The following is a 25,704-nucleotide window of genomic DNA, read 5'->3' as shown; positions in this document are numbered from 1 at the left end:
CAAAAAAAAAAAGCAAGATCAAAGCTGCGAGTTGTTGCAGTTGGCCAAAGTAAAAGATGTAAGTATGAAATTCTACTAGACTCATTATATGAATCGAACAACTCATAGAAAAGAAAAAATTATGTTGATTACTTACCGAGGTCGACTATGATTAGCGTTTGAAATTGTGTGTGTGTGGTTTTTTTTTCTTCTTGTTTTTGTTTTTGCTTAGATTGTGTAAAGATGATGTAGCCCTATCTTGTATAAAAGTGTTAGTATACTCAGTCGAATAAGCATTGATTGTATGTTGATAATGAACTTGAAAAGAAAACAGTGTTCATTATGATTCGCGTAGCTCTTTCAAAATGAAACAAATAGGGAAAATAAGAAAACAATTAAAATGTGAAAATGGTGAGTAATATCATGTGGGTCAAAGCTGGTTAGACAGATAGTGATTTTGCCTTGAAAGTGTATGCATATAATTTAAATATGAAAATGTTGTTTAGTTTCGACATTGGATAGGGGTTGTTTCATGATGTTGCACACTCGGGGTCTTCAAGTAGCTTTGAGGTGAACCAACAAAAATATTTATGTATTTGAAATGCTACTCTGCATGAACATAATCAAGCATATAATCTTCACCTAGTAAAGGAACCCTACGATCTTGAACATTGTTAAGCTCTACATTTAAGCGGAAGCTGGTGTAAAAACCAAAATTGTGTTGCTTTTGCAAGGGCATGGTCGAGCGACTATTATAAGAAGATAACTATATAGCAAGGGAAATGATCACTGCCACATGAACAATGCATACTATGGCAATAGCTAAGGCAATAGCCGGCAAAGCCAATGAAGGAAGAAAAACTCTAGTTCCATCCATAAGACTGAAACTGCTTCCAAACATGCTTCCAGATTGACGTTCGTAACTTCAACTAGCACAATTGAGAAGGTTATGCAAGGAGGAGTTGCTCATATTAAATTTGAAGGAGGGAGGTGATGGTAGGGCGGAGGGTCCGAGAGGCTCAAAGTCACGCTCCTTTGTCAGCAGAGGACGTTGTCGCCATAGCTTCGCATGATGCACCACCAATATCGTAGCATAAGCTCAAAAAGAAAATTTAAAAAACATTGCTCACTTTGGCTATGCCATTGCATCCTTGCTTTTAGAGGGAACGGGGGGGAGGAAGAAAGTTCTATTGCAGAGGGCATGATTAATGAATCTTTGCTAATCTTCTAGTTTGCAGATGTCTCTATAATTTTGGAATCTCATGAGATGCTCCCTTCGGGGTTAATTGAAAAAGGGAGGGAGAAGGTACGTGGAGGGGAAGAGAAACGCGACAAGGGCTGATGTTTGTGCATGCGCAGACGGTGCATCAGGCCGAACCCACAGACAAAGAGGGAGAGAGACTCGGTAGCTTGTGATGCTCTGTATGGAAGCAAGACTTCCTTGCTTCCTTGTTACGCCACTGCGATGTCTTGCTTGTGTCATGTCTCTGTATTGTGCGTCTCCCTCTCTTTGTGTTCTGGAAACGGTTTGAGCTGCAGAGAATTTGACATAGTTGGAAAGCTTGGGTCAACTCGATGTAATAGACTGCAAGAGAGCCCATGTAATCAGCTCTATCCGTGACCAATAGCGGTGAAGGATTGAAGAGGTGGTTGAGGATTGTAACCAATAGCGGTGCAGGATTTAAGAGGTGCAGGCGGGGTTAATGGACGAGGGGAGGAAAGTGAATCGGTAGAGATTCTTGTTACCCTAGTATGTGAGTTGAGAGATTGGGTTATTGGGGAGCGCAAAGGTAGAATGGCTTAACTATAGAGTGGGAAAGCCCTGATCCTCTGCGTCCACTACGTCAGAAAAAGAAAAAGCAAAGTGAGGCAAGATCATGTGCCATAGTTGAAAGACAAATTTAATGGGGAGGGTCGATATCTGCATGGTTTACAATGAGAGAGAGAGAGAGAGAGAGAGAGAGAGAGAGAGAGAGAGAGAGAGAGAGAGAGAGAGAGAGAGACATAATGGAGAGAGAGAGAGAGAGAGAGAGAGAGACATAATGGAGAGAGAGAGAGAGAGAGAGAGTTCAACAGCATTTGTGTGGTGTGTGTGGGTGTGTGCATGGTGGTCGAGAAGCTACGAGTGCATGCAAGGTGCGGTGCTGCAGTGTTGGTGAAGTTGTTAGGCATGCCAACCCTACATGGAGAGTGTCATGTTGATAGGGGTAGCTGTATAGAAAAAGAAAAAGAAAGAGAACCGTAGGGTGGCCAATCATTGAAAGACACTGATGGGTTTTTGGCCTGCCAGGTGCGAGCTGCATGGCACTGGTAACTGTCATTCGAAGGGGTTGAGCATGCAGATCCGTCTGTAAGCAAACTAGGGAGAGAGAGTATAAGCTAGAGAGTACAAGTAGTTTTTGTGTGTGCGGCTGTTAGTAGTCCAGAGTGAGAGATCAAAGAGGTGCAAATTGCATGCAAGGGGCTGAGTGAGAGGGAGTTGAGTGAGAGCCGTGTGTGGTGCCGCCAGCTGGATATCTTATGTGTGTACTATGTGTTTGAGCCGCCGAGTAAGGTTGGTGCAGACAGATAGTGGTGTAGTTGACGCATTGCAAGATGTCACCCTATATCGACTTTGCATGGCAGATTGGAGTCAGGGAAAAAAAAGAGAGAGGGTTGGTTGCATGCGACTCACAGAAAAATTCTAGGCGTACACAGTTGCATGCCCACTGTAGATTTACTACCATACGTAAGTGATGAGCGCTTTTGGTGAGCAACTGCCGCTCGTAAGATTTACTGCCGCACGTAAGAGAGAGATTTATTGCTTCATGTAAGTGGAGAGAGGGAGAGAGATTTAATGCTGCCGTTCACAGAGAAGGCATCACTTGCATGCGGTCAAGTGATGAAGTTTGGCCTCCATGCTGGCGCAATCCCGTAGAGTCCATCCACAATTGATTTCATAATGGTCGCACTTCAATCCTCTCCCCTACCAAGTGGTGGTTCCCGGCAATTCTTTGCAACGCCTTCTTCTTCTCCTAATTGACAATTGTTCAATTCCCTTTTCTATGCTTCCTTAATATTCAGCAGCCACATGCAAGGAGTCTTTCACGTGTCTCCTTGAGTACTTTTGAGATTTCCCTTACAATGTCAAGGGTTCTCCTCTTCTATCTCGTCCTATCAAATCTCTAGTTGATCTTATACATCTATCACCATTGCATACCAAACTTTTCATGTGCTAATGACTAACGTGATGATTCATGGAGATGATATTGTGAATGAAATCTAGTGCTAATTAATGCATTAATTTTAACATAACTAGTCTTTGCATTAATACTATGTTAACTTGCTCATAGTATAAAATTGTCATTTCTACTATCTTATTCAGATATCTTTCACTACTTACAAATTACTGAAGAATTAACGCCAAAATTGCATGAAAAAGATAGTATAAAACAAGGACATAGAATTATAAATTTTAAAAACCAAAAGAAAATAGGAGCACTTAGGTTTTGGTTATCCAAATATGCCAATCACTGGAGTGTGATACCACTGCTACAGCCGGAAGCCTGGCTGCCCTGCAAAATACTTGAAATAGCACATAGCAAGCCATAAATCGACAAAATGGTATACCTGACAACCATCATTGTACATACTCCGAGCCGTATGCAATACGCCAGAGATAGAGAGCAGGAGAGGGAAAGAGAGCACGTGCAGGTGCACCTCCTACAACGGAGTGCTACGCCGGCACGACGAGAGAGAAGAGTGGAAAGGAGAGAAGAACAATACGAACACTGGGTGCAATCTCCCCCCGTGCAAGAGTGACCATTTCCCTCTTGCACGTATTTCATTTATAGATTTCTTGAATGGTAAAAAATGAGTACAAACTGGCCGACCGATCATAAATGGCCAAAGCTCGTACAGAGCACTTGAATAATCAAATATACATAAAATATAATATCCTTCTGCATAATCCATTATCTGCTATTTCTTTTGCCACCTGTCAGCTGCACTAAATGGATAAATATCAATTCCATAACAAAAATAAATTTTTACGTTTTGGCATTCACACATGGAAAAACCCCTTACCGTTTTGAAGAGGAGATTCACCTTGACTTTGACGAGAATCGTCTTAGAAGGAGTACCTCAAGGAGAATCATGACCTGCCAACCTCGTTTGGGAGCAAAAGTTTTCCTTAACAAAAGTATGGTGGCTTCTTCACCATTCAATTATAGAAAACATAAACCTTGTACTTACACAATTACATCAAGTGTGCCTTGTTGCTATTAAAAGGGGATTAAACAAGCAAGTCCTTTTAGTACTATTAAGACTAGCATAGCTATGTTTGATTGAGGTCGTTTTGAACTTCTTGAAATCGGTGATGCTCTCTCTCAGCAAGTTACTTTGTCAATTTCTTCAGAGATTCAAGCCACCAAAGAACAAGGAACTGCAAGAAGTTGCACTTGTTGACAAAATGGCAGCGGTTCGATATTCAAGGCCTTGCTGATTGATTCTAATCATACACTTGTCATTTGTTATGCTAGAGCAAGGTACACGTGTCCTTTGAGATGGTGTTTTGATCGTTGAGCAAGGCTCACTAGCTAAATATAAACAACTACATTCAGTACAACACTTAGGAGTTGGCCTTGGAGATTTTTTATCATGCATGGGATGTGCATATCTATAAGGGCAATGTCAAAAGCAAGGCTTCCTTTTTCATGCTTATGGTATAATACCTACCCACAATCTGGAGTATGCTATGAGCATATCAATTTGGGGGAGCTTTACCAATGTATGGCATGACCATTTCAATGGGTGTTTGTGTTTTGAATTTTCATTTTTTCTAGGACATGGTTCCTAGGCAAAGTTTTCTAGAGTTTCTGCCATCGAACAAGACAAACCTATATGGTCAAGGACATCAGTAAGCAAGCCAAGCAGGTACGAGGTACATACCTTGCAAGTATTTTTTTGCTTTTCAATACAATGTGCAATTCAGCAAGGTTGATTCTCTATGAATGCTTGACAAGGTTGAATTTCTTTTGCTATGACATCTGTCAGCTGGCAAGAGTATCTGTTATCTATGAGCACAAGAACTCCATGAGTACTTATGCTAAGAAAGTCTACAATTTTGGCATGTGCCCAAGGGAACTTGCCAAGGTGTCTACAAGTTATTACATACCAAGAGGCCTTATATGGTACATACAATAACTCAATCACGCAGTAGATATGTCTATGAAACATATTTGAGCGAGTTTGTTACGTTAATTTCTAGACAACTGGCCATAAGTGGTGACAAGGTTACAACTTTTAAGTTCTTAATTTTTAAATTTATATTAACCTTTATTTTGCAAAATATTTCTTTCTATGCAAAGCAAAATTGCTTTGATAAAATTCACAAGAAGTAAGGCTTCTAACCCATGCCCAGGTATTGCCATTGATTTGAGATTAAGGGAAAGGGCTAAGAGCCATCTGTTTTAGAAGGGCTACAAGCCATCTACTTTCAAACGGCAAAGAGACTTTTGTTTGTAATCCATCAGTGATCGCTATTAAGATCGAATAATTCTATCCAATTGAGTACCCATCAATTCTAATGGACAAGCAAGAGTCTTGCCATTAGTAACTATTTGAGTGTTCCTTTAGCACATCATAATTTTAGTGTGAAAATCAAGTTGAGTTTTTGAAAGTTAGACTTGTAAAGGTTTATCTCTACCAAGGTGTATAATAGATGAATCAAACATTTTAGATAGCATGACTGTCCATAAAAAACACACAATTATTGACTTTCAAGTCTACCAAAGATCTATTTGTGAATATGATTCCAACTTCAGTGGATCTCTTGCTTTGTCTAAAGCAAGGAGAGTGTCTATAGGAGCACAATTTTGGGGGAAGACCTAGCTTGCGATTACTAAATCACTCATTTAAGTGTTGATGGTCAATTCTTGAAACCTTCACACTTACACTTGCAAGGAAAGATCCTCTCATCTACCAAAGGGTAATTGTCGTATCGTTTGGAATTTGCCAAGGGTTTCGAATTGTCAAGGTAAGAGGAATAATCATCAGGTAATTGTCTCTGTCTATTCACTAATTTATCCTTAGTGTTTGGTTGACAGGTTATGTCAGTACTGAGCCACTTCAAGCAAGGCTTTGATACTCCATGGTATGTTTCTAACTTCTTCTTAGTATGTACTTTTCTTGTTCCGTATATGCTTTGATTAAGTGTTCCCATAATGGGATGTATATGTTGCTTACATTTTACTCGATAGACACGCGACAAGGTCATGTTGGAGAAAAACACTTTGGAAAAGTAGTGTACTGGGAAATTTTTGCACCTCACAATGATAGGCCTATATGGTACGGTTTTTTTTGGTACATGTTGTTAGTCACAAGGTGTGCAACATGGTCCACAAACTCATGGAGCTCGGTTTAGCTAGTGTGGAGTGAGGTTCATGAGGGTCCCTCTTGTTCATGTCGGTGAGTGTTTGCAGTTACCTCCACACACAAGTACATCTTGTACTTGTTGTATGTCATTTTTTTTCTAACATCATGTTATGAGACATATTCTATATGTGGAGAATATGAGTCTCTGGGATTGACACTGGCGCGTTGAGGTTACAAGTATTATAAGCAACATTGACGGATGGTTGTTTACATATATAGCACAGCTATGTTCGGTTAATGAAAATGTTTCATTTTTGGTACCTCGATGTGATTGAGCTTCCACATTCTAATATGGTCCAACTTTTGATGCAAAATTTTCACGTAGTTGTTAACCCTCACGGCACACGGACACCCATCACCTACGATGGACGCGTATTATGTATTTGGTAGAGTCAGGTACCGGGCTTGTCGGTCCAATAGGGAAAGGTAGAGTGATCGTCGATGAGAGGCGCACTTTAACTTGGACATTCAAGGGATTAGTTGGTTAAGCATGGGCGCCCAAGTATGAATGGGGTGAGCTCCTATAAAAGCCAACTAAACCTAATTTTTACTCATTCTCTCATTTGTGCAATTGAAGAGTGCTCTTGCTCCATCTCCATCTTCTTCTTCTTCTTCACCTCCTTGTGTGTGTGTGTGAGAGAGAGAGAGAGAGGGAGAGTGTGTGTGCGATCGAGCATTACGAAGGCACGACGGCGGCGAAGCGGTTGAGCGCGGCACGACTGCAGCTTCTTCTTCATCGCGGCGAGGAATCCACCACGAAGGCGAGCGTAGAGCGGTGAGTGACACACCCTTTGTTTTCTTGAGCTTGCTAGTTTAGGCTTGTTGTGTGCTTGGAGCCGTTTGTGGCTCGCATACGGTGTATTGGCAAGTCCCTTGCTTCGACAGTGCGGCAAGGAGCGCACATTTTTGGCGCCGCTGCCGGGGATATGCCCTACACTAAGCTCGGTTAGCACTTTACGCTTCCTTATGGTGCAATTTCTATCATAGGAAAGGCAGGGAAGGAGTGTGTGGAGATTTCTGTTTTTTGCGTTTTCTGCATTTGCTGTCAAGTTTCAATTTCTGCTATTGTCTGCGTTTTTTCAATTTCTGCAATTTCTGCGTTTTCAAGTTCGGCGTTTTCAATTTCTGCAATTTTCCGCATTTCTGTCAATTTTCTGCAATTTCTGCGTTTTTTGTGCATTTTCTGCAATTTCTGCGTTTTTTTTGCATACCTGCAATTTCTGCATTTTTTGCATTAAAAAAAAAAAAAGTTTTTTATTTTTTCTCTCAAAAAAAAAAAATTATGAAAAATAAAAAATAAAAAATAAAAATTCGGAAATAAAAAAACGCGAGTGAGCGGGCGGCGAAATTTTTCGAAAATAAAAAACGTGACTCTTAAAACGGACGGGTTGGTTTGTATAAAAGATAGATCGGGATCGGGATCATTTTCCCAAGCCCAAGCCCAAGCCCAAGCCCAAGCCCAGGCCCAGGCCTCAGTCCTCAGTCTTCAGGCCCATACCTGCAATTTCTGCAATTTTCTGCAATTTCTGCATTTTTTGCATTAAAAAAAAAAAAAGTTTTTTATTTTTTCTCCCAAAAAAAAAATTTTATGAAAAATAAAAAATAAAAAATAAAAATTCGGAAATAAAAAAACGCGAGTGAGCGGGCGGCGAAATTTTTCGAAAATAAAAAACGTGACTCTTAAAACGGACGGGTTGGTTTGTATAAAAGATAGATTGGGATCGGGATCATTTTCCCAAGCCCAAGCCCAAGCCCAAGCCCAAGCCCTCAGTCTTATGATATATACTAGACTCACTCTTATATATATACCCTACTCCCTCAAGAGAGAATGAGAGCATGTGGGACAAGTCCTCCACTCTCCTCTTTTCTCTTCCCACTTGCACCCTTAGACTTTCTAGTTTGGGCCTAGTTCCCTACTGGAAATTGACAGTTTTAGGGATTCCGAGGGCATAGAGTGACCAAATGGAGGGCTGTAAAGCACGGCACGACCCTCTGACCGATACGCTCGTTTTGAGCTATCACACGGCCCATTCCACGACACGCTCTAAAAAATCTAGCAAAAAAACAAACAAAAAACACGCTAAAAACTAGTCACAAGGCCTCCTAGAGCAGCTTTTTGACACCTTAGGGTATCAAAAGCACATGCACTTACGCTCTGGGCGGGTGCTAGAACACGAGCATATTGAGGGTGCCTCTGTTCATACGGACACCCATTACCCATCCACGATAAGCTCTAGACCCTCAGCAGGGACACAAGGTAGCACCACCCAAGACCCTAAAATAGCCGCTAGTGATTCCTCCTCCGACTCAGAAATCATGGAAGCATACCCTACCCAAAACACTGAGAGAGAAGGCCATGCACCTCCCGAAGCTCCACAGCCTAGTACTAGTATGTTTAGCCGTTTCATGGAAACATTAGGTAGAGCTACTCGCTCGGAACCTGATGCAAATGAAGCACACGAAGAGGATGGGTTGGACTCTGACACACCTCTACGATACCCCATTGAGTTAAATAGTGCCTATGGAAAAGTGCTATATAACGCCTTATTGGACACGGGTGCTAAATACAATCTGCTATCCTATGGGGTGTGGTGTCAGTTAGGGAAGCCACCTCTATCTGAGAGTATTATCCAAGTCAAGGGTGTCAACAAGAAAAAAACTGCGGTTTTTGGACTCTGGCACACTTCTGTCAGTTATGACAATGGGGTGGTAGCTCAAGACTTTTTGGTCATGCCTACTGGAACTATGGAGGGTAATATAAACCTAGGCCGCACGTGGATGATAGCCACCAAATGCACTATTGATTGGGGGACTGGGGGTGTTACAACGCAAAAACCAACTCTTAGCCCTACCACTCAAGCCATAGTCCCTCAGATATTGCCCAAGGAAATAAAACCCAAGACATTGCATGTCCAGGAGGTTGAACCATACGTCCCCATAGCCCAACTCTCTAGAGCTTCAACTGATGTAGTTGAAAGAAAGCTTGAGACACACAAGAACCATCCTAATATAACAGAGAAAACATACAAGTGGGTCCCTAAAACCTCTGTAGTGAGCATGGTTGATGCAAAAAAACAGAAGCCTTGTAAGAAACGTACCACTCACTCCAAGAAAAGTAAGAAAATGTTGCGATGGATCCCTAAACGACTATTGGAAGCCCAAGGCTACTATCAAGGAAATGATCAAATCTGGGTGCCAAAATGTAGATTGTGCTCTTACCTGTCACCTGACCCAAGTGAGCCCAATCCCGTAGCTCCAAAACGAATCAATGATCGTGGAAAGGAAAAAATCACAGAATGCTACACACCCGCTCCCGAGCTAGTTTGGGTACCAAAGAAAGAACGATTTGTTCCACCTAGCTCAGGAAGGGGGGAGTCCCATGAAGATTCTAGCTCCTCCTGTAATACATCCATAGAGGTAAAAGCTTCTACACAGCCTCCATCTATAGTAGTGGACCTCCATGAAGCTACAAAAGAATCCACACCTCCGAGTGTTCAAGAATCACCTAATGAACCACTTCAGGTTCGATCCTGGGAGAGTACCTTACCACCGTTGCAACTTGACGAGGCACCTAGGGTAATAGAAAACTACTGGCAAAAATCCTCACCTATTACCAACTGGAACAATTGGTTTCAAAGGGTGACAAGCTCATTTCAAACGGTATGATCTACCCAAGGAAGGGGGGAGTGTTTGTGGACATCCATCATTCATTTGTTTCCCTCTCAACCTTTTTCCCTGACCTCTCAATTCCGATCTTAGGGAATGTACATATAAAGCTTTATACTCACAAAAAACAAAAAATAAAGAGCAAGAGCAATTAGCAAACGATTATGCACAATAAAAGTCAAAACATTGACTCAGACCTACACATGTCACATCTGGTACAGTGAAACAAAAACCTATGCCATAAAACACCTTTGATCCTCATCACTTGAGTGATGGAGGGTAGGTAAGATTAGTACGATAGGAGTGTTTCTGTTTTAGAGTTGAGTGATTAGCAAAGATCTCTTTTCCCACTAATGTGCCTCCTAGAGGTATTGTTTGTGTTTCATAGTGTGTACAGGAGCGTGTTGCTATTGATAGGATTTGGATCTTCATGGAACCTTCAAATCAAGCGCGACCATCAACACAAACAGGTGTTTCTTGTCCATTAGCATTGCCCTTATCTTTTTTACATCCATGTTTGTCTGCTTTGATTGTGATTGGTAGCATACTATTCAGCGCATTGGCTTAGTATCCAACATTTAATTCAATGTAATGTTTTGTCATAATCACTTGTTTAAGGTGTAAAAATCAAGCAGTCCGACTAAGCTAGTTTGACCAAGTTAGGTGTTAGAGATCTTCTCTTAATACCATGGGGAATGCCTTCCTAATAAACAATGGTTACTTAGGTTCTTAATCCGATTTAGGCAGCATTGTATGAAATGTACTAGGGCTTTCTAGTGGGCTTAACCCTAGTGACCTTTAGCTTAAGTATTATAAAGGGAGTTTACTAATGTGATGAGCCTGGGGAATGTAACAGTGTTATATGACCTCCCAAAGTTACAAAATTAAAATGCTAAAAATGAACAAACAAAAAATCAAAGTGCCACAATGTAAAATTTTAAGCTGGAAGAGAAATCTCGGCTTGATTTGGTACTTCACTCACATGTATCGCCTATGGTACTAGAGCCCTAGAGGTTCCCAGTGTGGGCGCTTTTCCTTGAAAAGCAAAAAACCCAAGGCATACAAAATAAGCACACACATCATAATTGAATCAATGTGAAAAGACTTTGGGGAGTCAAAGAAAAAGTAATCAGTCAGGCGATGATTTCATGAGAAATTCCTTTTATGGTAGCTTAACTACAAGGTTTTCTAGATATAGCCTCTAGTCAGCCCTCGAACATGAATACTTGGCTCTCGCGATTAAACAACTTAATTGACCACAGAAAGTTAAGAAGCTTACCCATGGTATTAATATTCGATCTCTAGTGCTTTTCGACCGTCAAATTAGCGACCCCAGACTTGTTTAATTTTTTGCCTTTACATCTGTTTATGCATTTGATTACATTGCAATTTAATGTTCATTGCTAACAAATTGTTTGAAATTCTTTGACTAATCAATTTGTCTACCTAAAACTGCATATGCTTTTTAAGAGAATGCAATTACTGTGCCAATGTTGTTTGATTTTGCAGTGACTGAAGAAGGCTAAGGACATTCATCTCAAATGCTCTTCCACCTCGACGACCCAGCTTCAACTCAATAGCTTCCGAGGACGGAATCTACATCAGGAAGGGGGGCATGTTAACCCTCACGGCACACGGACACCCATCACCTACGATGGACGCGTATTATGTATTTGGTAGAGTCAGGTACCGGGCTTGTCGGTCCAATAGGGAAAGGTAGAGTGATCGTCGATGAGAGGCGCACTTTAACTTGGACATTCAAGGGATTAGTTGGTTAAGCATGGGCACCCAAGTGTGAATGGGGTGAGCTCCTATAAAAGCCAACTAAACCTAATTTTTACTCATTCTCTCATTTGTGCAATTGAAGAGTGCTCTTGCTCCATCTCCATCTTCTTCTTCTTCTTCACCTCCTTGTGTGTGTGTGTGTGTGAGAGAGAGAGAGAGGGAGAGTGTGTGTGCGATCGAGCATTACGAAGGCACGACGGCGGCGAAGCGGTTGAGCGCGGCACGACTGCAGCTTCTTCTTCATCGCGGCGAGGAATCCACCACGAAGGCGAGCGTAGAGCGGTGAGTGACACACCCTTTGTTTTCTTGAGCTTGCTAGTTTAGGCTTGTTGTGTGCTTGGAGCCGTTTGTGGCTCGCATACGGTGTATTGGCAAGTCCCTTGCTTCGACAGTGCGGCAAGGAGCGCACAGTAGTAATGGTGGAAATTCTACGCATGGAAATGCGGGTCCAGATAGGTTTGTGTTGAATGCATGCACACTGGGTGTTATGGGCCCTAGTGTTTAACACATGCTTGTTTGAAACGGCATGAAAACTCATGGACAACATAACTTAAGAAGCATATTGCACCATAGATGCAATGTTTTTATGAAATGTAGTGTGGATCTACCAACTACCATACAAGGTGCGCACTCGGTATGGGTGTTTTTTGATAGATTGATTAAATTGTGTATGATTATTCAACAAGGTCCACTCTTTAACCAAGTTGGTTCATTCCAATCTCTGTGTAGCTTATATGGATTGCATCACAATTTTGTGACTAATTGAGAACCCATGTTTATCAATCATTTTGGAGGAGTGTTTGTAAATGGGTGGGAAGAAAACAATAATACATACTACCACTCATCTAAAGAAAAATGGGAAGTTGGTAAGTATTAACCTAGTGCTAAAGGATATGCTAAGAGCATACAGTAGCGAGAAGCAACCCAATTGACAACGATTACCTTTTCAGTTTGGAGTTTGTTCGCATGTAGTGGCTGGGTTTAGTACCTACATGTTATTGTAAGATTTTAAACTTTGATCACCAGTTTTGATGAGGTTTCCTATTACTGAGAAACGAGAGAAAGTCAAGGACTTGGTTGGTGGGGATGGCCTAAGCAAGCGTGTTACTTTCATGGAAAGTTAGGATGAGGTATTCTTGCATGTTTCAGTACTTTTAGAAACTCTAAAACGTAATTAAGAATTTAGACACATCCTAGTTGTAGTAACTCAATAAACGTACTCAAGTGAGCTATAAATTGAGTCTACACACTATTGTATTCATCCAATTTTGGATACAAGCAGTTGCAAAGGGACAACAACTTGGAAAATCAAGATTTTTTTCTTGGTTTTGTTGAACCTCCTACTACACTATGTATCGGTGAAATGAATAGTTGTGGCCCAATTGAGGGATTCCACCATGGAAAACATTAGTGTTCTTAAGAAGATATCACCACTTCTATTTTTGAGGACAAAAACGCTTCTCTAAGGGGGGAGTAATGTTAGACCAAGGGCTAGAGCCAAGGGCCAAGACGAACATGCGGTCAAGGGGTGTTTTATTAGATTTCTAAGAGCCTAGATGGCATGGTTGAGTGGAGAGTTGCATGATCCAATCCCCCATGGTCTCATAACCTCGTCCTTCTCATTTGACTCCATGATCCCTGATGGATAAGGGTCGTATGCATGGTGGGGTCTGTAGCTTTCCTCTTTGTATTACAATTGTAATAGCACTAGAGCATTCTCTTCCTGGTATTGGTCTGGATACACACATCTCACTGTTGCCTGATCTTCAATTGGGAGTGGTGGTTGATGGACCAACATTGGTCTTGGCCTCTCCACTCTAGCTTGCTGCGGATTTATTGGCCTTGATGCATATCTTGGTGGTGGCAGTGCTTGTCCTTTATTTTGATACTGAGGATTTAGTGGCATGTTAGGATCATATTGGGAGGTAGATTAATAAGGCATTATTTCCCTATTGTAGTAGCATTCTTGAGTGGTATGGTTTGTCCACCACTTCTACTTAGGATATGGTTGTGGTAACATGGAGCACTACCGTTTCGGGTGGTCTCCTCCACAGGTCAAGTAAAGCCTCAATGGTGGTACTCTCTAATTTTGGATTCTTAACTTCTATCCCATTCTTCTCACAAGCTCATCTGCAAGGCTATTCAATATTCATGGGGAACTGCGGTAGTGGTGTCTTCTTCATTGTATTTGATCCATTAGCTATCAAATGAGAATCTAAAAAATGTATTTGATCCACTAGCTATCAAATGAGAATATCTCAAGATAGTATCCACATATTGTGATACTTTCCCATAGATTTGGTAGTTTTCTACCAGATGGAAAGCTTCTTTTGTGACCTCGTCTAAAGTCATACAATTTTTCAAATGCAAATACTTCTCAAAGTGCTAGTTCTTAAATCCCTCAATGAACAACACTACTTGGTAGTCTTCCCCGAGGTTTCTCACATAGTGGGAACCTTTCAATGTATTGCATTTATGAAATTGTATTGTGCTTGATTCCTGTCATGGAAAACTACTCTATAAAATCTTGCAATAGCAGTTCTATGCTTCCAAAGTCTTCCTTTTTCAAAGGTTGGAACCAGGTAAGGGCTTTGCCTTCCAAGGTCAATTTAAAACCTTCAAACTAAATGTGGAAAAATATACTTGGCTCATAATACACCTGCTTAAATGATGCAAAATGTGCACGGGGATGCTCGGAGCCATTGTACTTTGATGCCATGCATTTTGCAACTTGTGATGGACGCATGGGCCTCAACTCATCAACATATCTCATCACTCACAGAGATATTTTAAAATCTTCCTCATAAGTAAGTGCTTCCATTCTAGGTGTAGCTCTCAAGGCTTCTCTTGTAGTCACATCTGGTACTACTCGCTCAGTATGTTGTGGCATGGATGACCATGTAATGGTTGTAAAACCACCTATGATAGGCTCTGGTTCTCACAAGTGACTCTCTCTCATCACAAGATTTGTAACTCTTGATGCTCCTAATCCTGTCTTGTGGGTGCTCTATACATGGGATGGAATCTCTATGACTCTGTTAATAAAACTTACCTCTTTCTCAATCGGCTTTTTATGGGACATCTGATTCAAATAAATGAAAAAATGGTTTTCCCGAACAAAAAAGCTTTTCCATGTCCCTCACATATCCATATATATATATATATTCATATTATTATTCATTGTTGTCGACCAAAATAAGTCATTTTTTTGAATTGATAAGCATACATGAATATCTGCATGATATCAGTAATAAGGTCTACTAAACTCACATCTTCCTTGATGTAATAGTTTTTCCCTTCCTTAGTCATCAGCTTGCATAACCCCATTCTAGAATCATCCACAAGCACTCTACAAGATCTTTCATGGCTATGAATCTAGCTCTTGATTCATTCTCTAGAGAAGGTCTCTCTATTCCTCCATCAAATTTATCTTGGTCCCAATCATACCCATCGCATCTATGGGATCAAGACAATTGGTCCTAAGATAAGGAAACCCCTTTCTCATCAATGTATCAGTCTCCATTGTCAATAGTGTCTACATTCTCAAAACTCGTTTCCTAAGTCTTCACAAACATAGCATCTATGATGGATATTCACATAAATTTTGGCTCCTTTACCATTAGTGTAATGGTAATATAATTGCATGGGCGATGGGATTTCTAGTTTCCTTGAGGTACCAACCCCATTTCCCTCACTATGATAGTTCATCTTTGGTGCTCTCTCAACCATAAGGATAGTGAAATCCTATTCTGATGAAGTGTCAAATACTACTTCTTTGTGAACAGTCAATAGATGCTCAAAGTTAGCTTGATTGACACTCTCTTTAGTAGACCAACAACTCACTTGATCTCTCACCAGTTTGTTGCTTAACATGTACTGAGCTCTTCACCTCAAGGACATGAACAATATATGGGAATTTGAAAGCTGACTTGTTACCTAGAATTCTTTAGATCCTTTGGAACCTCTACCTTGCTCCAAATCCCCTCATGGACCGATCTCCTTGCTTGTACAAGACTCAACACAAACTAAATCTTTGGTGGAGTTATGTCAAGCTAGCAAATGATGTTTACATAATTTCTTACGAAAAATATCACTTCATGCAAAGGAGATAGGTCCACGAGGGATTACTTGTACATTTGACTCTTGCTTGTATAAGTCTCAACATAAACTAAAACATTGGTGGAGTTATGTCAAGCTAGCAAATGATGTGTACACGATTTCTTACACACAACAACACTTCAATCACAATTTTCTTGGTCCAAAGGGGACCTATTGCAATACAAGGCTTACTTCAGAGTTTGGAACCAAAATTTGTCAAAACATTAGGAAGGGAATGGGGTCTAAGGGGGCCTCTTTATTTGCCATGTGATTAAAAAGGAGATTATGGAAGGGGCAAATGGGTGGATGCCATGTGGACTGAAATGGTGGGTATGGCAGGTCCTAAAAGTAAGTGGTCAAACTTGTGCTCTTTTACAAAATACAAAGAGAAAATCTCTTATAATTTGAAAAAAATGAACTTTTCTCTAAATAGTTGAGTAAAGAACAATACTTTCTCTCTCTAGTGGTTGTCAATTTCTCCCCCCCTCTCTCCTAAAAAAGGGTCCCTCCAAAAACGTGCTGATCATTCCCTCCCTCCCTCTCTACTGTACCATCTCTCACTTCTCTTCACTTCACTTTCAGTTTTCCCTCCCAAAAGCTCTGCAGCAGAAGTTTGAACCTTCTTTCCCTCCTCAAGCTGAAGTTCTCTATTTATCCATGAGCCTCACTAAACACCTCTACCTAAAGCTGAAGATCTGCTGCATATTCTTTTTCTAGATCATCCCTCTTTCTTTCCTCAATAGGTTTCCTGCTCCTTCTCCATTGTGCTCTCTAGAGAGGATCTACTTTCCTCTCAAGTTTTGCAACATTATCTTTCCAATTAAGCCAACAAGCAGGTGGAGCAGTATAGCAGTAAGTGGCATCCTTCGTCTGATGTACCATCAAGAATCTTGCTTTCTTTATACAACTGAGAACGTGGATGTGCAATCTCTAATCATAAGTGTTTGTCTGCAGGTTGTGCCACTATTGTCCATGGCATCATCGGGTACTCGACGACCTAGGAGTGTCATATACTCCATTTCATGCAGCAATGTACAAGACGGCAACAGATGTTGGGTGAGGATGAAGTTCAAACGATTGATGTGGGTGACAATGCAGCCCAGCTTGAGAGGTGCACACAAGGTCTCAAGGAGACACATGGCTTCTCGAGCACACCATTGGAAGGGAAGGATCATGGAGTTCAAGAAAACCCATGATGGAAAGCATCTTGCAAAGGTGCAACATGTGTATGTTGCTTCACCACTGAAGCTAGAGACAACAATGGCTCCATCGAGGTTTCCTGCAAACTGTAATTTCACTCCTCTGTCAATTTTTAGATTGTATATTTTGTATTTGTGTTGTATATATTGCTTTGATGTCTATAAGGCTTTCATTGCTTGTTCATGTTTGCAGATGTATTCCCATCTGATTTGGTAGAGCGGGAGCCATTAGAGTCCTTCACAGGAACTTTTGAGGCCATCCACATTGACCTTGGCAAGCTGCTCTATGCTGGTTGTCCATCTGTGGAGCTTGTCTCATGGGACATTTTTTTTTATAACCATACTTATGTAACGCCTAGGCAAACTGGGTATGGTAATCTTTCTCCAGTTCATCCACCAGCCTTGCAGAGTACGGAATGGCCTAAGCCTGATAGTGCCTTGAGCACAACAACCAAAAGGAGAATTGAGGCGGATGTGTATTCAGCAATGAAGTGCACCTATGGTTCCCATAAAGCTTCCCTAACTTGGTTTATGTCCCTTCATGTGTTTGTGTTTATCTTTTGACTGCAGAGTGTTCACAGGACACCAACAATGTGGACTTGCAAAGGGGAAAGTGCGATCAACAGTTTCCTTGCAGTTGGATGGTAGACTAAGGTGGTCAACCACCAGGGAGATACAAGCAAGTGCTCTGTAGTTGCTGAGAATGTGGTGTGCAGATACCATATTGCGAAGCAGAGCTTGTCAATTGTCTTTCCCTATAGAAGATGGAAGCTGACGAAGGGAGAATAGGAGGCACTAGACTCTGATGTTGCTTCTAGAGAATCAATTGATCTGCAAATATCCCTCCATAATAATGCAGTGCATGACATCTCGGTGAATAACGACTGGAATCTGAGTCACCTTCGCGAGTATCTTAATCTTAGATATACCATGCCCAATCAATATGTTTTTGTAATCAATGAAAACTTTGTTCGTTCTAGAAAAGAAAAGAGCTTTCTGTGTGAAAACATTGGTTTTTCGCGATGTATTAATGTGAAAGCTTGTAACTAAAACGATTTTCCTCCCATTAATACATATGGCGTTTTGAATCTCTGTCTCATTTTTTAATTTGTTCAAGATTAAGTTTGAAATATGCAAGTTTTTTAGTTTCGAGCGTGAAGACTTTCAATGTTGGTGTCTTTCAATGCTTGTCGTGTGATTTTGTTTATATTTATAGTTTTAAGTTAATTTGTTGTTAATTTTAAGTGCTTTAAAAAAGTGACATTGAGTAAAAAAGTCACTTTGTAGGTTTTAAACCATTTCTCACATTCACAAAACACAAGCTTTCAGCTCTCTTCCCATCTTCTTCGCTAACAGACCCATGGAAACATCTTCTGATGCACTTCTCACACAATTACAAAAGATAGGACTTGTAGATCGCGCACATGAACTAGTCAGTGTGTTTGAGGGGACGATCGACATGCATGCCACTGCTAACCTTCACGTAGAGAGATTCCAGAGCTTTCTTGACTACATGATGGAGCACATGGAAGAATATGCAATAGTCTTTGAGGGATCTAACATGGCGTGGTTGCCAGTGGATTTTCTCAAACACCTCTATGCGGTTGACAAAAAATTTTGCTATCGCTTGTTGAGGTTTATAAAAGGGCTTACTGAGCGGGACTACAAGACAGAGGATGAGGATGACCTCATAGACTTGGGCATGGGGTGCATAGGCACCCAATTCATCTCTTGGGACATGGTTCTGGTATTGCTTGTGCTTGAGGGCATGGAGAAGGGAAAATCAAAGGAAAAGGCCGACAAGAAACCTCCTGTAACCATTGTGGAGGAATAAAATGAATTTATTTGAAGAGGTTGATGAGCAGGCTGAAGCATCTATGGAACTTGTCCTCTTGCAAGATCCCAGCTCCACTAAGGAGGAAGATGGGACGATAGAGGGAGACGAGGTGCTAGAAGAAGCTCCTGACCTCCAAATTCTCACTTTGCATGTAGTGGTGGTGGATGGTCGTCACTTTTTGTTCCTTGATGACATTGCAAAGACACTAGGACTTATAGAAGATGAGTCTCTCTTAGTGCTCGCTATCTATGCGGGCATGAAAGATCCCAGTGGAAGGCAAAAGAAGGTCAACTTTCAAATTGACTTTGAAGACCAAGGTCTCCCACCAAGCCTGTCATTCCTCCCTAGTGAAAACGAACAGAATTTGGTACAAACCGTGGCAAATACACTTATGGAAATCAAATCATGTGCCTCATTTTATGAAAGCATCCCGGAAAGCACTTTTCTTCCACACAAACCGCTGACCATTATAAGTGGAGAAGATCACTTTAGCATCGAACTTACAAGGAAAACTCTTGAAGAGATGGATGAGGAAGCTGAGGTATCCACTTTTTAAATTTATCGATAGTAAATTGTTTCCTATATCAAGTGAAGTTGTTTAAAATGTTTTGCAGACCGCATACCATGTTGATAAGTTTGCAATGCGTACTGGAGGTTCATGTAGCAATCCTATGGGTAGAGATAGCTCCCTGTGGCACTACCTTGGCCATCTAGGGCCATCCGTTCTTCGAGTTGGACACACAGAGTTCTCCAAGCATGGTTCTGTGGAGTTGCTCAAGTGCAAGGCATTAAGTGCCATCCTTGCTGAAGATTCCCTTACCCTTAATGCTCACAAGTGTATCTTGGTGGATCGAGAGGTCGCATTGTATGCTTTTACAGGAAAGCACCCTGGGTCAGTCCTCTCCCATTGTGCCTTAAGACTAGGTCAATGGTGACAAACCCAAAGGATTATCAAAACTTTTGGTGTCAAGTCGGCCATTCGCTCTATACCAAAAGATGTAATTTACAAGAAAACCAACCAGCCATGATGTAATATCTAGAGCAATATACAATAATTTCGTCTTCTGTCTTTTGTTTGTCACTTCATGTACTTTTTTTTTTCTATTGCACATATTGGCCAATAAATCTTTTTCTTCAACGCGTTCACACCTCCTTGACCATCCAAGCACCCATCTGACATGGGACGCCCACCGGTGAATAATTTGTGAAACGAAGCCGTTTCGGGTGCGTACGGAGGCCGTGGGACGACCAAAAGACACGGCTATGACCGACGATGTGGAACGGGCCGCAAAAAAGCCCTGTGCGCCACGACGCGCATGGGGCAGTTTTGACCTGGGTGAAAACTGCCCCATGCGCACCGTGGCGCACACGGATTTTTTGCGACCCGTTCTGCTTCGTCGGTCATAGCCGTGGCTTTTGGTTGTCCCACGGCCTCCGTACGCACACGAAACGGCTTCGTTTCACAAATTATTCACTGGTGGGCGTCCCACGTCAAACGGGTGCTTGGATGGTCGAGGAATTGAAATCTAACTACTTGATTAATTCAAATACTTCAACAATAGAAAGTACACAATTAACTATTAGAGTTACACCGAATGAGAGAAAATGGAGTCGTTTATATTATATCGAAAGATTACAAATCTGATAAACAGAGATTACATGGGAAAACTAATTCTTATGGAAGCACCCTTCATTCCTCAGATTGAGCGCTAGAGCTAGATCTGTATTTTTTAATGTAACTTGCTTTGCATGCACCATACAAGATACACCATCTTGGAACAACTACACCAGAATGTCCTCGGCGGCATCTTGTAAAGCCAAAAGAGCCGCACGCTGGATACATGTAACCGAATCTGAATATTCGTCCATTATTTCTCTTACCACCTGAGAAAAAGATGCCTTTGGTATTATTGGCTCCGTGCTCTTTTGAGATTTTCGGATCTCACGTAGAGCAACTGTTTCAGGCTTCCATCACTTTTTCTTCTGCACTGTTAGCGGTGGTGGAGGAGCCGCTTATTTAGCCCATTGAGGAGGATCATTTTTATACTTCTTCCTCCTCTCTTCTTGGGCTTGCTGCTCTTCAGGTGTGAGCTTGTCCTTTTTCTTTTTCGCACATTGTTTTTCTCTCTGCGGAATTTTTGTTGGTGTGGAGCTCCTAGCCTTTGCTTGTTGGGCGGCCTGAGCCCTATCCTCTTCCGCTCTCTTCTCGGCCTCTGTTCGTGCTTGTAAATTAGCCAAGTGGGATCTCTCAGCCTCGGCTCTCTGCCATTCTTCTTGCTCTCTCTGCCTTCTTTGTTCTTCATGCAATTTCTGTGCTTTTCTATCTGCTGCCTCTTTCTTTTTTAACTTTCTCATTCTCTTCCTCCTCTTGGCATCTCGTGCTTTAAAAAAAGGATCATCGGGTATTACCTTGATCACCCTTTGTTTGATTCACGGAGCAAATTTCCGTGGTGTAGTTGCGGCTGCTTGAGCTTCAAGTGTTGCCGTTGCTTGATCTCCAGTTGCTGTCGTTGCTTGATCTTCAGTTGAGACGTTGCATGAACTCTAGGTCCCGTTTCCTGTGTTGGTCTATCATGAGGTGCAAATGCTTTGAAATCCGGTAGAGATGTGCGATTTGCATGTTGTAGTGGCTGTAGGTCACCAAATATCTGCCACATGGTGTTTTGATCCTCTGTAGTTGAAGGTTGGGGGAGTGGTTGGGTGCTAGAAGCTAGTTCTTGTGGTTGAGGCTGTGGATTCTGTACGAGGTTGAGGTTGCGGATTTGCAGTGTTGTCAATGGCAGTGGCGTCATCGTTGTGCATGGTGGTGTGCTCTTGTGTATCATCCATGTTGTGCAAGATATGAGTGCGTGTACGTTTGGGCTTGAGAGGATCTTTTAAAATGTGCAAACAAGAAATGAACTTTGAGTTATGAGTTTTGACTTATATAGTACTTAAACTTTTAAAATTTTTTAAAAACTCAATAAAATCACTAAAAATTAAAAAAGACTCCAAAATAGATGAAACTTGAACCATGGGACTAATAATTGTCGCCTTTACAAATCACTTTGCACGACAATGCATGTTTAAAATAGAAATGGTTAGTGTCAAAAGGAAATTAAATTTCCACCCAACGCCTACCATCACACCGCCTTGTCTCCAACCAGCGTCGGAATCGATCTTTTACACTCGAAGCATGATATGATTGTGATCACCTCAAGCTAACCAATTTTCTATTCTACATTTTAAACTTCTTTGTTCCCTTGTCTTTTTCCTCTCTCTCCCTGCTAAAACTCTGTAGAACCAATTGAACATCTCGTGAAGGGCATTGCTCTTTTTTCTTCCACCTCCATGTCGTGTATTTTTAAAATACACTGCTTTTGCTTGATAGTGGAGCGCTCCATCCCGGCTGCTCCAAATGCCTAATGAACCATAAGTGTCGAGAAAAAAAGCAGTATGTCCAAAAAGAATGTGTTGAAAAAAACAAACTTTAGTTTCGCATACAGATGTATTTTGATTGAAAATATCAAATGTGCAACACACCATGTAATATGTTATGTGTGTCTCCCCCCAAGCATCCACCATTTGTGCAGTAAAACTATTGATTACAAACTTTAGGGTGGATATATCATCATCGGTTAGCTTTGCCTTTTTGAGAAGACAAAAAATATCATCAGTACACGAGCACACTTAATTCCTAGGGCTGCTTCATTACCTTTGTAGGTGGTAATGTCACACACCTTTTTCCACAATTGAAACTCATTGGGACTTTGGGAGTCTCAATAGTTTGAAAGCAAATGTCTAGCTTTACTATCACCCATACAAACTTTATTAGGGCGATCTTGTGTACTTCCAGACGCCTTCTTGTCTTTTGATAGCTCAACTGCACCCCCATGTAGACCAACGCTCGATAGAATAGATTCTAGTTCTCGTATACACTCTTCTCTTCTTTCTGCAGGCTCCATATTCCAAGCGTAATTAATATGGAGCATAAGAAACTTGTCAAGAAACTTATCTTCTTTTTGCAGGCTCCATATTCCAAGCGTAATTAATATGGAGCATAAGAAACTTGTCAAGAATTCGTAGACCGGCATGAAGGGTGCACACATGCACATTTATAAGTGGTATTGAAAGAATAGGATCTCAATTTGGATCATCCATGTTTCGATTAGGAGGTACTTGTTGGTCACAACTGAGGATACCTTGAAACCATTGTTGTAGTGCTTTACCCACTGCTTGTGTAGTGGGTACACCTTTTGCAGAGTTGACTGTAACTTTGCCTCCCTTACCCTTACCACCTTTCAACTTGCTGGCCTTTGCACCCTTGCCATCAGTTCCCATTGAGACTTTACTGTGGCAGCAATAAATGCATCGAAAGAGGGTCATTGCACCTTGCTTGCACCCTAACATACACTTGAGTGTTTTCAAGTCTCCTTCCAAACGCCACTCACCTTGGAACGTTCCCAGACCTGAAACATGCAATCTCTGTCCTTCTTGCTGTTGTCGAATGACATCAACGTTTTCTGTGTGATTGAAATACCATTTGAGAGTCTCATGTGTCTCATGTGGGAGATGAAAAGCTGCCAGCCACCAAATATTTTTCTCTGACTAAACACCTAAACAAGTGTTTCCCTTCTCATTGGCATTTAGCTCCACATCAACACCCACCAAGGCCCTGCTCATCAACGTAACACTTACCCTTTCGAGCCGTTGACCTTCAACAACTTGGCACTCATCAAGTTTCATAACAAATATCACTTTTCCATCACACTCTTCTTGTGTCAACCCATAAAAATCTTATCATTGACTCTTGGAGCTTCAACAAGTCAACATACACATTGTTGAACTCGTTGTAGCGGAATGCTTTGTTGTCATCTAATGGCATGTCATCCTTCACATACTGAAATCCGCCCAACAAGCTTGCAACATCATTATTGGAGCACTTTTTTGCAACATTGACATTGTAAGGCGTTGGCAGAAATCGAAACAAACCTTTTGTCCGATGACCGAGTGTGACACTTCTATACAAAGCTTCATAGGCCTTGAAACTTATTCATGCGCTGTCACACACCTCCATCATCTCTTGAGGCGACACAATGTCCGTTAGCTCATTGAAATACTTCTGTCGCAAAACATTAGCAGTGACAGCATTGGATGGATCATCTAGTAGCTTAACCAACTCCTTTGGCTTGATGATATGTTGCAGCAGAGCACGTACGATTGTTTGAGCATCGAGATCAATTCCCATCATCATTCCAGCCAAGTTTCTACATATTGAATTACCATTACCCAAACTTGTAGAACATATAGGAAATCAGAATCTTGCATCCGTACTCTTACCGAGTTTGATGGACACGTTTCTTTTGAGCTCCACCACTTGAGGATAGCAAGGACATCGCTTGTCTCTTGCGCTTACGAATGTGGTAGTCAAGGGGAATGTGTGTGAGATGATCGATTCGCCGATGCATATTGCATGAAGTGTGTTGTAGTTGAACATAATTGTCTAGTCGACACTCCTGCTCTTTTTTTTTGTTGTTGTACTTTTTCATTGAGATTTGCCATCTCATCGTTCAGTTGCTTCATCTTCTTGTTGGATTCCTCTCTAACTTGCTGTAGATCTTTCGTAGACTTCTCTTGTAGTGATGAATAGGTAGCTAAGAGATGTTTACTTGCTTCCCATTTCATTGACAAAAGCTGAATACAATCTCCAGTAGTAGCTAAACAGTCTGCCTCTTCCATCTCCAATAAAATGCAGAAGCTCAGTGACATTATGAAAGGGTAGTGGTGCATTAGTCGTTAGATCACCTGGATAAATGTGGCCATCAACCCATAAGTTGATTGCCTTGCACCCAATGCTTCGTAGCTGATCTGTAGCATTGGGATTCGATGTGCCAAGTTGCACAGTAGCATACTCCTGCTCCAAATCAACGTTTAATCGATATCGTTTTGGCATGGTAGTAATGTCTTGCAGTGGAGGGAGATTGAATGACATGTTTGTTAGCTAATTAAGAAAAATCGTGAGAGAATGTGTAATGGTGACTGCTACAAGCAGGAAAATATGGCTATGGAAGGAAAAAGTGGAAAGGTACTCAGAGATAGTAGAGAAGGATTATGTTGTGGAGGGAAGAAAGAGAGGGAGTGTAGCTCAATCTCTTTTGAATTCAAAATATTGATCATGAGGGATTAAGAGAGAGAAATGCAGCTGCACACAGAGGTAATGGAGTTCTCCATTGCTCTCACCTAAAGCTAGAATGGGAGGAGAGAGAGCCTGAGAGAGAGAGAGAGAGAGAGAGAGAGAGAGAGGAAGAGAGTGAGAGAGAGAGTAGATCTGCAGCCTTGGAGGATCTGCACTTTCTGTCAGATGTAGGCAGCATAGAATGTCCTCTTCATGATTGGGAGGTGGAAGTGACAAGAGAGAAAAGGGGGGAAAAGAGAAAGAGTTGGCTCACGTTTTAGAGAGAGAATGCAGAGAGAGAATATGTAAAATTTTCTTTTTGGGTAGGGGGGCTGAAAAGTGCTTCTTTTAATGAGAACTAAGTGAGAGAGTGTTTTATATGTTAGAGAGAGAGGAGAGAGATGGGGAAAGACATTTTAAAATTCAGTTACCCACCTCTCTTTTGTGTTGAAGTAGCTTATTTTTAAAATACAAAATATACAAATGGTATTTTTAAAAATCTCAGCATAGGCCTTTTTGCCCTCTCTTTTAGGCTTGGTCAAAATTGACTTAAGCTTTAAGCGTTTCCTTAA

At 41.3% G+C, this 25,704-nt stretch overlaps 1 pseudogene; it reads right to left on the bottom strand.

The window, feature by feature from the left end:
- Positions 1-481: 481 nt before the first annotated feature.
- On the bottom strand, positions 482-24,910 carry LOC147445860 (uncharacterized; annotated as a pseudogene).
- Positions 24,911-25,704: the final 794 nt, after the last annotated feature.

The sequence above is a fragment of the Adiantum capillus-veneris genome, chromosome 12 (assembly GCF_014529385.1).
Source record: "Adiantum capillus-veneris isolate H3 chromosome 12, ASM1452938v2, whole genome shotgun sequence".
Lineage (NCBI taxonomy): Eukaryota > Viridiplantae > Streptophyta > Polypodiopsida > Polypodiales > Pteridaceae > Adiantum > Adiantum capillus-veneris.
The sequence above is the reverse complement of the archived record's forward strand: the minus strand, read 5'-3'. Positions and strand labels throughout refer to the sequence as shown.